The sequence below is a fragment of the Squalius cephalus genome (genome assembly GCF_949319135.1).
Source record: "Squalius cephalus genome assembly, chromosome: 17".
NCBI classification, from domain to species: Eukaryota; Metazoa; Chordata; class Actinopteri; order Cypriniformes; family Leuciscidae; genus Squalius; species Squalius cephalus.
In genome coordinates this window covers 23,816,016-23,833,355 of record NC_137138.1, presented here as the reverse complement: position 1 = coordinate 23,833,355, position 17,340 = coordinate 23,816,016, and the positions used below count along the sequence as shown (strand labels likewise).

The 17,340-nt window shown below is 39.7% G+C and overlaps 1 protein-coding gene across 1 annotated transcript in view; it reads right to left on the bottom strand.

Annotated features, from left to right (window-relative positions):
• Positions 1-15,538, bottom strand: part of trpc5b (transient receptor potential cation channel, subfamily C, member 5b) — a 51,385-nt gene extending 35,847 nt beyond the window's left edge. The window contains exon 1 of the mRNA XM_079898291.1: positions 14,902-15,538. The gene's annotated coding sequence lies outside the window, so the exon portion shown is untranslated. The remainder of the gene's footprint in view (positions 1-14,901) is intronic.
• Between the last annotated feature and the right edge of the window lie 1,802 nt (positions 15,539-17,340).

Below are 17,340 nucleotides of genomic sequence, written 5' to 3'. Positions count from 1 at the left end.
TAGACTGTAAAAAAAGATGGACGACGCCCCTTCGCTCTCTTCCATTGATGAGAACTGAAGCCGCCAGAGTCCCGATATGGCGCTGACATATTGGAACTTGAGTCTGCGCAGTAGCGATCTCGGGACCAGACCTGCGCAGTAGTGAGCAGGAAGTAAAGCCGCGAAATCAACGCTCCGCCCTCACTCGCCTCAGGGAAAGTGCATTCTGCACACTTTTTTAAAAATTGATTGCAGTACGACAAGAGGCTTGTTAAAATAAAGTAAATACAATCTCCTCAGTCCTCCGAAGATCCCGAAAAAATGTCCGTTGGTGCTTCAGTGACTACTTCGCTCGGAGAACCTGTCAATCACATCTGTCAATCATGACGTTACACCACCGCATCACGTAACTAACTAAAAACCAACTTATTTTTGAAACAGACACTTGAACTTACATCAGCGTGATAAAAACGACAGCAAATGAAAGAAACCACCTTTGGAAAAAGATATTTGAAGTGTAATTTAATTGTTTAGTTGGTCTCACATCCCGTTGAATAACACGGGGAGGCGGGGCTTATGACCTATACTAGGACCAGTCACCGGGGGGCGATCGAGACGTTTTGGCTTCACTTTTCAGGGCTTGTGCGGCACGCTTGGTTGGGAAACGCTTAACCACTCCCCTCAAACCGTTAGTCTGTTATGAGCAGAGGTGGAGAGGAGGAGCGCTAGAGTAAAACCCTGCCCTCTGTTCAATATTCCGTTTCACTGGGAAATACGTCACAACACTGGAGAAAAGTAGTTTGCAACTTCCGGTTCACGCGGACTTTAATGTGAGACATATTTGCTTCTTTTAACCTGAAATGGTGTCAATTGTGGAACATAATTCGTTTTTTTTTTTTATAATAATTGACTCAATATTGTAATGTGTTACATTTAAAACATTTGCCAACACTGCTCAGCTTGACAAATTTGGAGGGGAAAAAACAGCATACAAATGTGCAGTAATTAGGGAAAGGAAAGTATAGAATTGGAACTGACATCACATTATTTGTCTATGGGGAAATGTTGAGAAAGAACAGAGGGCCAATGACTGAGCCCTGGGGGACACCCTGGGTAACAGTGGCAGCAAACAAGACGCTGCATGTCATTGCTGCCTTACATTCCTGAATAACATATGCAGGTGAAACCAATGTGTTGTTTCAACCTTAAATTTCACTGTTGTTGTTATTTTCATATCATCAAGGTTTATGATGGGTGTCTATCCTCTTTTCTGAGGTGAGTGTTAATTTCAGTTTAAAAATATATATTTTTTAATATTTAAGATTGAATACTTTTTAATATTTTTTATGTTTCCAAATTAAAAAGTCAAGACATAATTTTTCCTCTACAAGGGCTAAGACTTATTTCCAGTCTGTCTTCCATTTTTTTCAGGCAGCTCATGCTTCCTTTTTCCTTTTTCCCTTTTTTGAAAGTAAACATCTTCAAACATGATCACACACCATTACTAATCCATAACACCCGTTCAATTTCTAGACATGGCAGGTAACAGATGCGTAAAATTGTGTGTGCAACTGCCAAGATATCTGGCTTTTGTTGCTTTGTTTCACCCTGAGACACTAGAGATACACACTGTCTAGGCTTTACTAATCAATCCCAATTAACAAATAATTGATGGAATTGATAAATAGAGATAAGTGGATGCACCAAGAAGAGTAACCCTTGTCCACAATTTAATGGTAAAACCGTAAGACCACACAAATGAAATGTAAATTAATGTAAAATTTCTCAAATGACATGTAAATGTAAAATAATGTAAAACCATGAATCCCACATTTCAAAGAGTTGTGATGGCCAATCCAAAAGAAATAAGAATTGCTGGTCAAGGCCTGCTATATAGGACTTTCAAAGAATGGGATACATTAATTTCCGCTCAGGCCATTTTGCTCACTCGAACAAATATTAGCACTAAGTTCATTGCAGTAATTCAGCCCTCCTGGCATCCATCAGGATTTGTGAACCTTGCCAAAACCGTTATACTCGTTTCTGTGAGCATTTCATTATGTAAGAATAGAGGCAGTGTGTTTTTCCCGTTTGCTGTAGTACTTCACACCTCACTGCTTCATAAAAGCTGAACAAGGCTTCCACAGGGAATCGGCCCATGTTTTATTCAGCATAATTGTAGACCTGGATGAACATTTTAGTTCATTAGTGTGGTTTGGCAGTGAATGTGCACAGCCCCAAATTCAATTGCTAATATTCATGTTTAGATGTTTCCATATGAAAACAGCACAACTTATAACTATTCATTTAATTCATCATTTTCATTGCATTGTTTATTTTGTGTGAAATATTTAACCCCAGATGTATTTCAATTAGATTTAAGTTTGTTGCTTTGATTTAAATTTAAATTTCCCATTTTGATTTCATTTGATCTTGTAATGAAGGATGTTCTTTAATGTAAACGTTTATTGTCATATTCCTCATCCTCCACAATGTAAAGTTATTTGTGGGAGTGGGGCATTTTTTGCCTTTGATAGCACAGTGAAGAATAAAGAAGGTAAGCAACGAGAGAGGAGAAGAGTTGGAACCCCAAATGCACCCAAGATGCTTAAACGACTCAAGAAATCCCCTTCAATCTAGCCCTCAAAAACAACCTGCGTGCATAATCTGGAATTGCATCATTCAAATAGTGCCTTGCCCCATAATGTGAACAGCAACTTCAGTTAAAGCAACCATGCTTTTTCACGAAAACAGTGCCCTAAGAGTAGTGTATGTGTGTTTGTGTGTGGTTAAAGGGAGTTACAGATGGATGTTGTTGCTATAACTCATTTGAAACAAAAAGCAAAAGCAAAACTCTCTTGTGAGCCGTACAGACTTCTGCCTTCAGCTAGGCTGTCTTTAAAGATGAACTTGCCAAGCACTTTGATTCTGACATTGATAGAATGGCAGAACTCCACAGAGAAGAGAGCGAGAGCTAGAGAGCCATGAACGGCATCATACCCTCTGCAAGCTCAAACAAACATCCCAGAGCGGCCAGAGTCATTGATTGTGTTCCATGAGCATCTGCTGGCATTTAGTGTGAACACATATTTAAGTTCACACTGATCTCCTGTGGCAGCTGTGTATTTTCCCCTCTGTTTAGTCTCTTAGTTTACTGCAGTGGATCTGTGATTTGAAGTTTATAAATGTTAAGGCTTCTGGTTTTTCCAGCACTCCATTGAACTGAATCATGTACTCCTGAAAATATTTATAAAAAACGGGTATCCGCAGATCCGCTTTTTTATATAATATCAAGCAATATGACAGGAATCATCATGATTCCACAAGCAGAAATTATTACTTTAACTTATTAAAGTTAACTGGCAATACTTCGCAATATGGCAGTGGTAACATATGGGCTGCATCCGAAATCACACTTCCCTACGATATAGTAGTTGAAAAACAGTACAGTATGTGACAAAAGAAGTATGTCCGAATTCCCAGTACTTTTAGAAGACTAGGCGAAAAGTCCCCGGATAATCCACTGAGATTCTAAAGTGTGCATATGATGGACACTTTACTATCCCATGAGGCCACGGGAGAGGATTTATGACTGGCAGTGAAGCGACGTAACTGACGCTGTTAGGTCACATGATAATGACAACATGGCGAATGTTGTAAGTTCGGATTACATTCATACTACACACACTCATACTATATAGAACATACTTTTTTTAGCAGTTGAGAAGTACTTAAGAAAATAAGTTCCTACTCAAGATAGATTTCTTCTTCTTCTGAATTTAATGGCGGTTGGCAAACCAGCTTTGGTGCATTTCTGCCACCTACTGGTGGAGTGTGAAGTGTTGACAGACAATGGAAAGAAAATAAAAAGAAATAAACAAATAAAAATAAAAATGTATTCTTCTAATCAAATGTGTTATCTTAAGATATTCTAATAAAGCAGTAGTCACTTTTGAATTATTGTCCAGCAAGCTCTTTAATGTTAACCTTTTTATTCCTACAGCCTTAACCTCTTCATTATAACCAGCACACTCTAAAAGAACATGTTGGACTGTTTCAGGTAATCCACATATGCTGCACAATCCTAATTATATTTACCAATTTTAAAAGGTGATTGATTCAAAGCTGTGTGTCCAATACAAAGTCGTGAAATTATTGTCATCCCTTCTTTTGCCACAAACTTCTCTCGCATTTCCTACTTTATTTATTTCATTTAAGTGTGTTCCCTTTCCTTCCTGAGTCCACAACTCTTGCCAACTATTCTTAATTGTCTTTTTAATTAAGCCCTTCATTTCAGCTTTCCACAGAGGGACAAATGGACCCGAAGCGTTTAAATAAAAAAATTTAAAAAATCATAGCTTCATCGGAATGATCCGAAATTTGGTGACTTTGTTGGTACTTGGTATATGAACACCCAAAAAAATTGGGGACAGGATTTGAATAGTCTAAGTGGTTGTAAAAAAAATAGTCACACTCAGGACCTTCGGGTCCAAATGGACCCGCCATAGGAAATGAATGGGAAATAGGCAAAAATGTGACAATACAGAGTTTTTTTGTGCGTACAATCTACAAATCAGCCACGATCCAGAAAAAAAGCACACAACAGTGAAGGGGTGAATCTATAAAACATCAAGAGTGCAAAACAGACACATCCACACACACACACACACACACAAACACACTTTTATACACATACACACTAATAAATTCAGATTACAAAAATCTGTTTTGAATTTTTAAAAATCACAGCTTCATCGAAATGTTACGAAACTAGGTGACTTTTATGGTATTAGGTATGTGAACACACAAAAAATATTGAGGTCATGATCCAAGCATGCTAAGTGGTCATCACACTTCTGCTCTTTGGTCAAAAATGACCCCCATAGGAAATGAATGGGAAATTGTCAAAAATATGAAAACACAGAGGTTTTTTTGCGCATACAATCTACAAATCAGCCAGGATGCAGAAAAAAAGGACTCAACAGTGAAGGGGTGAATCTCTAAAACATCAAGAGTGCAAAACAGACACATCCACACACACACACACACACACACACAAACACACTTTTATACACATACACACTAATAAATTCAGATTACAAAAATCTGTTTTGAATTTTTAAAAATCACAGCTTCATCGGAATGTTACGAAACTAGGTGACTTTTATGGTATTAGGTATGTGAACACACAAAAAATATTGAGGTCATGATCCAAGCATGCTAAGTGGTCATCACACTTCTGCTCTTTGGTCAAAAATGACTCCCATAGGAAATGAATGGGAAATTGTCAAAAATATGAAAACACAGAGTTTTTTTGTGCATACAATCTACAAATCAGCCAGGATGCAGAAAAAAAGGACTCAACAGTGAAGGGGTGAATCTCTAAAACATCAAGAGTGCAAAACAGACTAAATCTGTTCAGGCAAAAATCACTAGAATTCGCAAGCCTTTCTACAGAGAGCTGTAAATCCACTAGTGGTAAAAATGTGCTATTGCGTGATAAAAATGCTCAGTGTGTCCACCAGTTGGCGCCCATCTCATTTCAAAAATTGCTTTCATGAGACCTAGGCTTGACTCTAAAATGAAATACAGCTTTAATAAAAATAAAATAAAAATTATATATATATAAAAAATTTCTATTATATTCAATGGGAAAAAATAGGTCATAATTATTGCATAAATATTAATTATAAATCATAAAATTATCTCAAAACACCAAAAAAGAAAAGAAAAAATATTATAAAAAACAAGTAAAAAAAAAAATATTAAGATTTTTTTATATATATATTAATCCCGCCCTCCGGGTCCATTTGGACCCGAAGGTCCCAAGTGTGACTGTTAAACGAAGGACCCCAGAGGGTTAAAGCCTTTGTTGCCAACTCATCTGCTATTTCATTTCCCACAATGCCCTCATGAGCAGGAATCCACAAAAAGACGACTTTTATACCTGACTGATGAATTCTAAACAGGGTCTGAAGAGTTTCTATAAGAATATCCTGTCTAGACTTTCCATTTTTCAGACTTATAAAGCTTGATAAAGAATCAGAACAAATAACAACTTGATGCAAATGTACCTCTTCCACCCATTGAAGGGCCAATTGAATAGCAATCAATAATGAGGTGTAAACAGATAAGAACTTAGATGTTCTTTTATCTATTTTAAAGTCCAGCTGTGGAATTACTGCTGCTGCTGTATGCCCAGATTCAGGATATTTTGAGCCGTCAATATATATTTAAGTGCAATAATGATACTCTTGATGTAAATATGGTTTCACCAACAAATCTTTAGAAATCTTTCTCTGAGGGTTATTTATTTCTTCGAGTAAGTGTAAATCGACCAATGGCATTGGGAATAACCATGGAGGAATAGCTGATATTGCCACTGTTGGACTAATTTCATAATCAAAATTTCCCATTCTTTGTGCCTCATTACTAGCATCCCATCTGAAACTGGCTACTTGTGAATATTCATATTCACAGCAGTTCTTAAGAACATCTTTAACAGGGTGACTATGCTTGTGTCCTTTTACTGATATCCAGTAAAACATTTTCAATTGTTGCCACCTATTTACCAAAGGCATTTCTCTCATTTCCACCTGTAACGCCGCTACTGGGGATGAGTATGCGATTTCCAACATGATCTCTCGACCAATTCGTATGAATTCGTACAAGTGATAAAAAGGTGGCTAATTCATATGAATTCGTACGACCTCACTCGTACGAATTTGTACGATTTGTCTAAACCCACGTGATGGGCAGGTTTAGGGGCGGGGTCAGGGGTAGGTCATTTGTATGAATTCATTCGAATTGGGCAATTCGTAAAATATGTACGATTTAGCAAAAATCATACTAATTTGTACGAGTGAGGTCGTATGAATTCGTACGAATTAGCCACCTCGTAGAATTCGTACGAATTAGCCACCTCGTAGAATTCATATGAATTAGCCACCTCGTAGAATTCATACGAATTGCCGTGAGATCAGACACAGTTATGGCTGAAATACAGGGTGACAGGAAATGACAAGACAGGAACTGATGTTACAGGAACAGGAAGTGACAGAGTTCAATATTCCGGCGAGGGCTCCCTCTGGAGGATGGGAGCCTGATCAGGCGTTACACAAATGCAAGGGGCAAGTCTAAATTATTTATTTTTATTTTGTGTGTGTGTGTGTGTGTGTGTGTGTGTGTGTGTGTGTGTGTGTGTGTGTGTGTGTGTGTGTGTGTGTGTGTGTGTGTGTGTTGTGTGTTGTACTTAACTTGTATTGAACCCGGGAATATGCTTTCAAAAGGAAAAGCAATGATTTAAATAAAATGTCCACGTGAGCATGCAAAAGCTTTTAGAAGGAGAGTATGCAAGTGAACAGGAGTGTATGTTTTGGATCTACTAGTATTATAGATATTGGTTGATATTGGATATTTAATTGAGGATCTTTGTTTCCTTTAATTATTATTTTAGATTTAGACTACATCCAGTATTTCCATTATCTAGAAGTACCTAAAAGGGATGGCAACAGTTATGACAAAAACACAACCCTTTTAATGATGTGATGAATGCTGTCCATTTAAGAAAAGAAAAAAAAAAACAGCTTGATTTAACTTTTATATTCTCTCTTTATACGTTTCGATTGATTGTATAACCACATGAATATCAATCTGTCTCGAATGCATCTTTCATCACATTTATTTTTGGCTTTTTAATAATCAGATTTCTAAGTATGACTAAGTGTAAATAGCCCTTTTGCAATGTGATGCAAAATAAAGATCAGATGCAATCGATCCAGTTACTGTACTGTTTTTGTAATGTATTACTGTAAACATCAGTTCTGTTAGGCCAGCTAAATACATATTTGTTGTATGTTATTGATATAGATTAAAAAAAATTGTGGAGGCTAAAATTGATCTTGATATATGACAACCAATGGGTGAGATGACAAATGTTCTATTGTTGTAAAACAATAGTTCGATTCGAACAATAGTCCGAGTTCGATTCTACCATATCACCATCTTTGAATAAGGGCTGCACAGTTAATAGTTTCCAAACCATGGCCATTTCTGCAGTGAAGCAAAACTGATTGAAAATACGAGTGAGGGCTGCTGCAATGATAAGAGCAGATAAGGAGAACTGGGCCAAGACCATCAGACCAAGCAGGTTTTTTCGAAATTCTGTTCACATTGTTATAACATATTTGTTACACTGTCATGTATTCCCTGTGTGTTCGTGAACTCTTTTGTTATTTTCTGTCTTGTGACATGTTTTGTAGTTCTTTGTAGTTTTTCATGTTGATTAGCTTCCCCAGGTGTTTCCCATTTACCACGCCTCCTTGTTATCTTGTTAAGTTAGTCTTCCCATCCTGTGTATATATAGTGATTGTGTTTCACTTGTGTTTTGTCAGTTGTTGTGGCTGTTATGTGTGTGACTTGTTCCTAGTGTTTCCCTATGTGTTTTATTAAAGTATTTCTGCATTGAGATCCGCCACCCTGCCTGATCATTCACACGTGACAGAATGACTAACCAGAAATGGATTTTTTGGCGTGCTGCCATCTCGCGCCATTAGATGACGCCCAGCAAATGGACTGTTTTTGAGCAGGCTTGATGACAACATCGCCCAACAGATGCCGGAGGAATATACCGGCTGGACCCTGGATCAGTATATTGACCTCGCTTTGCGGCTGTGTGGATCTCCCTAAACTGTAGGGGAAGTGGAGGAGGATCCACAGTTTGTTTGAGTTTGGGGTTTGTTTACGGGCCAAGCTTCGACGGCCGCTGTGACTGCAGACAGCACCATCTGCCGGTACCATTCCGACCGCTGGACCCCCCATGTCGTGGCGGAGAAGATTGGTACCCAGTGTGGGGGATCCGCCGCTGACATCGGCGTGAGTTGCAGGCATCCCGAGGCCTTCGCTAGTGCCGCCTAAATCGGAGCTGCAGCCCTAACTCGGAGGTAGATTACTACCTAACTACTAGCTACTACCTAACTCGGAGGTAGATTTTTTGGCTACTGTTCTCCCTGTGATGGCTGCCACCATTTTGTGTGTTTAAGATATACACACCACGCCTGTTTCTCCTGAGGTGGCGGCAATCTCTGAACTCACTGTTTCTCCTGATGCCTCTGTTACGGCCACAGGTGCCGTGTCTGAACTGTCTGTGCCCCCTGTGCTTTGACTGTAGAGGTCGTATCTTAACTTCCTGTCTGTATCGACGCGACTGTAGAGGTCGTATGTGAACTTCCTGTCTATATTGTCGCGACTGTAGAGGTCGTATCTGAACTTCCTGTCTGTATCGACGCGACTGTAGAGGTCGTATCTGAACTTCCTGTCTGTATTGATGCGACTGTAGAGGTCATATCTGAACTTCCTGTCTATATCGACGCGACTGTAGAGGTCGTATCTGAACTTCCTGTCTGTATCGACGCGACTGTAGAGGTCGTATCTGAACTTCCTGTCTGTATCGACGCGACTGTAGAGGTCGTATCTGAACTTCCTGTCTATATCGACGTGACTGTAGAGGTCGTATCTGAACTTCCTGTCTGTATCGACGCGACTGTAGAGGTCGTATATCTGAACTTCCTGTCTGTATCGACGCGACTGTAGAGGTCGTATCTGAACTTCCTGTCTATATCGACGCGACTGTAGAGGTCGTATCTGAACTTCCTGTCTGTATCGACGTGACTGTAGAGGTCGTATCTGAACTTCCTGTCTGTATCGACGCGACTGTAGAGGTCGTATCTGAACTTCCTGTCTATATCGACGCGACTGTAGAGGTCGTATCTGAACTTCCTGTCTGTATCGACGCGACTGTAGAGGTCGTATCTGAACTTCCTGTCTGTATTGACGTGACTGTAGAGGTCGTATGTGAACTTCCTGTCTATATCGACGCGACTGTAGAGGTCGTATCTGAACTTCCTGTCTGTATTGACGTGACTGTAGAGGTCGTATCTGAACTTCCTGTCTATATCGACGTGACTGTAGAGGTCGTATCTGAACTTCCTGTCTGTATTGACGTGACTGTAGAGGTCGTATCTGAACTTCCTGTCTATATCGACGTGACTGTAGAGGTCGTATCTGAACTTCCTGTCTGTATTGACGCGACTGTAGAGGTCATATCTGAACTTCCTGTCTGTATCGACGCGACTGTAGAGGTCGTATCTGAACTTCCTGTCTATATCGACGTGACTGTAGAGGTCGTATCTGAACTTCCTGTCTGTATTGACGTGACTGTAGAGGTCATATCTGAACTTCCTGTCTGTATCGACGCGACTGTAGAGGTCGTATCTGAACTTCCTGTCTGTATCGACGTGACTGTAGAGGTCGTATCTGAACTTCCTGTCTGTATCGACGCGAGTGTAGAGGTCGTATCTGAACTTCCTGTCTGTATTGACGTGACTGTAGAGGTCGTATGTGAACTTCCTGTCTATATCGACGCGACTGTAGAGGTCGTATCTGAACTTCCTGTCTGTATTGACGTGACTGTAGAGGTCGTATCTGAACTTCCTGTCTATATCGACGTGACTGTAGAGGTCGTATCTGAACTTCCTGTCTGTATTGACGTGACTGTAGAGGTCGTATGTGAACTTCCTGTCTATATCGACGCGACTGTAGAGGTCGTATCTGAACTTCCTGTCTGTATTGACGTGACTGTAGAGGTCGTATCTGAACTTCCTGTCTATATCGACGTGACTGTAGAGGTCATATCTGAACTTCCTGTCTGTATCGACGCGACTGTAGAGGTCATATCTGAACTTCCTGTCTGTATCGACGCGACTGTAGAGGTCGTATCTGAACTTCCTGTCTGTATTGACGTGACTGTAGAGGTCATATCTGAACTTCCTGTCTGTATCGACGCGACTGTAGAGGTCGTATCTGAACTTCCTGTCTGTATCGACGTGACTGTAGAGGTCGTATCTGAACTTCCTGTCTGTATCGACGCGACTGTAGAGGTCGTATCTGAACTTCCTGTCTATATCGACGCGACTGTAGAGGTCGTATCTGAACTTCCTGTCTGTATCGACGCGACTGTAGAGGTCGTATCTGAACTTCCTGTCTGTATTGACGTGACTGTAGAGGTCGTATGTGAACTTCCTGTCTATATCGACGCGACTGTAGAGGTCGTATCTGAACTTCCTGTCTGTATTGACGTGACTGTAGAGGTCGTATCTGAACTTCCTGTCTATATCGACGTGACTGTAGAGGTCGTATCTGAACTTCCTGTCTGTATTGACGTGACTGTAGAGGTCGTATCTGAACTTCCTATTGTCAGCACACAAGTCGCAGACTCAAAAACTGTGCTGATTTGAGAACTTTTATTTATGAAAAATAGCACGTCCAACCGCACTCAATGGCCCTGTCCTAAATGCCACACTTCACATGCATGGCCACCACGTGCACAAGATCATGAAGTCCACGAGACTGTAGGGTGTCCCATTTGTCATTTCAGGTTTTAGAAGTGTGCTCATGAGTGCCCCCTTTGCGCTTGATATGCTCCCTCGGTGCGCGCCTCTGTGGAGCCAGCACTGGGGCAAGCTCTGCAGCAGACTTCTACTTAACAGTCAAAACTCTTTGTGTCATGAAAGAACGGACCCCAAATGGCACCCTAAATGATGATACCTGGCCCTTTACATGTCAGGATTGTGGGGCTTGCAGGGGAAAGAAAGGTATACAGCCACAGAAATGCAGACAGCATTAGTGTAGTTGGTATTAGGTAAAAGCTTCAGCCGGCCATAACACTGAATGTGTTTTTGAGACTGGAGCCCACACACGACACAGACATTCAGTTCGAAACACTAATTAGGGACAGGCTGCTGTTTACTAGAGTGTGGGTGAGCCGGTTAGCAATTCCACAGCATAGAAATCCCCCCCCCCCCCCCCCTTCTGTACTGATCACTGTTAACCCTATAGAGCCGAACTGCGTCACAATCACTGCTGTTTTTCACAGAGCATCAATAATGGTGGACGAGAGGGCTTGTCTATGTAAATCCTGAACGCCACTTTGTTAAAATGACTCAGACAAGACGGTTCTCACCACAGAACAGGGTCGTTAACCAGACTGGCCTTATTCAATTGGTGTAAGGATATACTGACATCAGGATGCAGCTGACAGCAGGTGATGTCGGATGGTTGGTTGGAATAATTCATCTGGGATACAATAGGATCATTTTGGGGCCTATATATCCCTTAGCTGACACTAATATGATCCCAGGAGGCATCACAGTACCATTACTTGTCATCAGTACCACTGTACCATAAAAATACAGATTTTTTCACTAATTTGACTACTACACTAAACACAAAAAAAAGAGGAATGTATTCAGAATGGCATACAACTTATTCTGTATAAGTGGAATATTGCATACCATAATGCAATGCACTCAACTCACCCTTACATTTCCAATGAGATAAATTAATGATTGTATTACCTATTTTATGATTTTTTTTTATCATTTCTTTCTATGATTATAGTGAACCTGCTGACATATATATATAGTGACAAATAGTGAAATTTGTTCAGAGCTGTCCATTCATAGGGACCAGGGAGAAGGTTTTGGTGGGCCGGGCTCTCTCCCCTAGAGTGTATACGGGTGCACCATTTCCGGTTGTGTTAGAAATGGCTTTATAATTTTAATGCAAGCACAATTAACAGTAATGATCCAATTATCAAGCACACTTTGAGTGATAATTAAGCGTTTGTGTCTGCACCCTGTTGCTGTGTTTTACAGTTTCAAGTTTATGAGATATTCATGGAAACCTTTCATATGGAGAACAGAACAAAAACAATGCTATTAACTCTTGGTAAAAAGCAGGTGAAAAAGGAAGAGTCTTTGTTCAGGAATGAACTCTAAAGATGCTGACGCACATGATGTTATATAATAAGAGATTTGCGAAAGCAGCCTTAAATGTTATTTACACATAAGTTGATCGAAGCATGAAATATGAAAATGAAGTCAAGTACATCAGAGCACACCTGTGACCAGCATGCCTGTAACCTACTTCATGCTGAACTATTTTCATGCCTGATAATATTTTCACTTTAAATTAAACCTGCAAAACATCCACTACCACTTTTGTAATGCTGTCAAGAAATCTTGATGTTTTCCTTATTGGCCTTACTGGGCCATTGTCAGGAAATGATGCTTTGTGCCTGAAAATATTTGTTGTTGTTTTCTGATTGTTTTTTTTTTATTTATTTTTTTTTTTTATTATTATTTTAATCATTTTCTTTAAAAATGTTGCTTCCAATAATAAATCATACTTCTGAATAACAAAAAAATTTAACCAATTACAAAATTTTAAATTAAATTTTAATTAATTAATTAATTTTATTTTATCATTTACATTTTTTAAATTAAATAGTTTTATTTTAATGTCACACACACACACACACACACACACACACACACACACATATATTATAATTAATATTATTCAGTACATTTTTGTGTAATTATTACACTGTAACGATGACACCTTAAAAAAAGTGAAACCAAAATTTCACTCAAATTTACTTTAAATTATATTTAGTCTCTAAAAAGTAATTCATGGGACCTGTTAGCACAACTTTAATAAATGCATGGTTGCAAGTTTAAAATTCTAATTTATTGTTTTAATTAAACCTTTTAAGTTGCAAACATTATTTTGTAAATTTCTGTTGACATAATAATGTTGATCATTAAATCAACTTAATATCGTCTGTAATTTAAACTCAAATTTCTGCGTTAATTGGCTTTTTTTATTATTAGGTTGTAGTAACTTAATGAAACTGTCTTGATAACTTCGGAATTATAGGCAGTGGATTTCTAGTTCCCAGCATGCTTTGCATATGACTGGATAAGGAGAATAAATGTTGAAATTGAGTGTTCATTTATTTGTTTTTAGTGAAGGGAAAGACTTATTAGTGTTTAATGCTGTTATGTTTGACATTTAAAAGAGTTTCTGTAATGTTGAAGTTTTTGTGGTTACCATTGTCCTGAAGAGTAGATACATGAAGGTAAACACCACATTGATTATATAAGCAAGACTAATCAATATCTTACTTGTTCATTAAATGTGCATGTTAAATAAGTTAGTTAGCTATGATAGCAGTTGATTTGGACTGAAATAGTTAAGATGGATTGGTTCCAGGGCTACAACTCTGGAAGTTGGACCGACTTCATTTTTTTGAGTAATCAACTTAAAAAATTGTGTTTTTGCTACAAATTATTAGGTTCCTCTAACTCAGTGTAGCTTGTTGGTTGAATGTAAATTCACTCAATGTTGTCATAACTAAAAAAAAAAATTGCGTTAATTTTTTTTTGTTGAGCCAACACATTCTTTTTTTGAGTGTATTTAAATGTAATGCTTATGAATGAGGACATGCAAACTCTCTGATATTCCCATTAAACATTTAATACATATATATGTGGCTAAGTTCAGTGTCCTGTTAATTATATCAGAAGCAAGTCATGGCGACACATGGTACTGTTTCGTGAGGACAAGCCATCAAACATCGCTGTGGGAGATTCATTAAAGCCTTAATAACCTGTTGACAGTCGCAGACGGCTGCCACACTTAAATGTGTTTGTGTGCTTCGACAACACAGTGTTTTTTCTAAGATAGTGCTTAACCATTTTCTGAATGCTACAATAGTCTTAGCTATTAGTATAGAAACCCTTTCTACAAATCAGTTTTGCAGTCAATTTTCTGACAGAGCCACTCACTGGTATAAACTGTTCATTCTCATCCTTTACGATAACATTTTCTTGATACATTCTCGCATCTTCTGTGTCAACCCTGTTCAAAGTCACAGATAGTAGCGAATACATTTGATGTGGATACTGATGTTTTTTCTCTCCACTGATCTCACTGCACCTTCAGCAACATGTTAAAATTATTATACTTTTCCAAATGATACAATTTTTTCCACATGCAAAATTAGGAATGCGCACTCACCGGGCATCATCTGGCTTACATGTTTTGTCTCTTCAATCTCACAGGCAAATTTCAAGAATAATCTGTCTTCAAGCCTGCTGGCATTGCGCCTGGTCGTTTGCTCCGTAGGAGAGGCATTGAGCGGTATTAAGCCCACCTCAGGGACTCCATTGATGGGTCACAGTGGATAAGGCTCCAGCGTGTGGTTTCCAGCTGTTCGCTTTGATCCGGATTCAGCCCACCCTGATGAGCAGCAATTCAACACATCTCACCAGGTGAAAGCACAGGAAAAGAACTAATCGATGCTGAAAAAAAGGATATTTCCAGGTTTTCAGTGCTTCAATGTGTTTTGCAGTCGTTCCCTGTGTCCATCGAGGTTCACAGCCCCCTTATCGGTGGTGCGAGGGTACGGGGGGCTTGGCATGCGCTTGCCTCCGTTGTCATGGTTGCGGGATGGAGTGTCGTCTTCAGCTCCTGCTCTACCTCAGTCTGCCTCTGTGCCGCTCTGACTTGCTGTTCTCTCTCCGTTTTTTTCCCTTTTCCATCTTACCCTCCTCTCTCTGTGTCTCCATCCCTCCCTCCCTCTTGCAGCATCCCCCCAATTCCCCTTCCCCGTTCTCTCTCCCCTCCTCTTCAGCACCCAGGTTGTTTTTTGGTTGTTGTCATCTCAAATCCTGCCTATCTCCTTCTTAGTCTTGAAGAGCTACGAGTGTTTCTCTGTTTCTCCCCTGACATTAATGTGTTGGTGTTTCTCTCCTGGGCACTTCGTTTTGCTCGCTGGGAATGACAGGACAAGTACAGGTGCTTGGTTGGCGACAGCTCAGCCCACTGGAGAACCAGGCAGATGTGTGGCGCTCAGCGCTGCGTTACGTTCTCTCGCCCTTCTAGGCACACACACATCATGATTTTGTTACATTTCTCCATGGCTCACATATAGTCTCAGCCTCAGATAGCACACCCAAAGTCTGTTCACTTTTGCTACTACCGTTTCATCCCATAAAGCCATTTAGAGTTTTTTGGTAAAGGCATTTAGGCCCTGTTTACACCTGGTATTGAGATGCGATTTGTTGATCAGAACACAGGTGGACGACACTAAATACAGGTGTAAATGGGGTCTAAAACGTTTTGAGCTTCTCAAAAGCTTCTCCACTTCCAGAGGTAGTTGAAAACACATTCGACCGAATTGCTTTCGTAGCGTAAACATTCATATGGTCGAATACGTTCAAACAGTCATACAGCCTTCTCTCCACCCACTGACGTAAATATTATGGGAAGCGCGCTAGCCAGACGGGATTTAAACTTTTTCAGCTGAAGACCCAAGTTTTTTTGAAGATGAAAACCAAGCACAATATTCTCTTACCATTCCTGATCTCTCAGTGTTCGGTGTGATCTTGTGGCTGTCAGAGCTGAAACGAAAGCTGATGCTCTCCGTATGTTTTTCCGTTGCCCGTGCGTTCATATGTAAATTACTCAAGCTTATTTCGTGCATTAGATCAAAAGATATGAAAAACCCATACATTTACCCGCCTATAGGCCCTTCCCTCGAAGAAATCAGGACAGAAGTGGTTGAAAGTGGACAAAAGAGACAGATTAAAACATAAGGTGTAAATGGGAATGTGTCTCCTTTGTCTATAGTGATCTGATAAACCAAAACACATCTTAATTAAAAACTAGGCATCATCAGTGTGAGATTTAATGCAATTTTAGTTTCATTTGGTTCAATTCCCAACTATTTGCGTCCCTGCTGAAATTGTATAACTATTCTTCCCAAACTATTTAATCCGGTTTCTACTGTCCGTTAACACCAAGCCAGTAGTCAGCTGTCAGTCAAAGTTGGGCCATCGTTGAGTATCTGTCAGCTCAGTTTTTGCAGCACTAAAAGGACCCCATTGGCTGATTTTTGGCCAATTGGGCTTGTTAAAGGGATAGTAGTTCACCCCAAAATGTTTTCATTACTTACTCAGTTGACGGTAGCCATTGACTTCCATAGTAGGAAAAAAAAATACTATGGAAATCAATGACTACCGTCAACATTCTTCAGCAGTAGAGAGAATCTCATACAGGTTTGGAACAACTTGAGGGTGAGTAAATTATGACACAATTGTGGGCAGTGCAGTCAGTCAAAGTCAAAAGGGCACACACAAATGGCTCGTCTAATTTTACATCTTCATCTTACCTGAGCATTCCCATACGCAAATATTTTCATAACGAAATAACCGTTTGGAATCGTTTGGACTGTTCGGTTTTCTTTGTCGCTAGTTCTCTGATGTCGGTTTGGTGTGTGGCTTAAAAAAAAAGAATACATGAATTTCACATGTGCAAATACCAAATAAGGCCCATTCACACCAAGAACACTACACAACTTTTGTCCAGATTTTTGTAGTCTAGACAAGTTGACGCTAGTTGCCGAAAGTCAGAAAAGCTAGTCTGCAGATATTTGGCAGTCAGATGATGGGCACA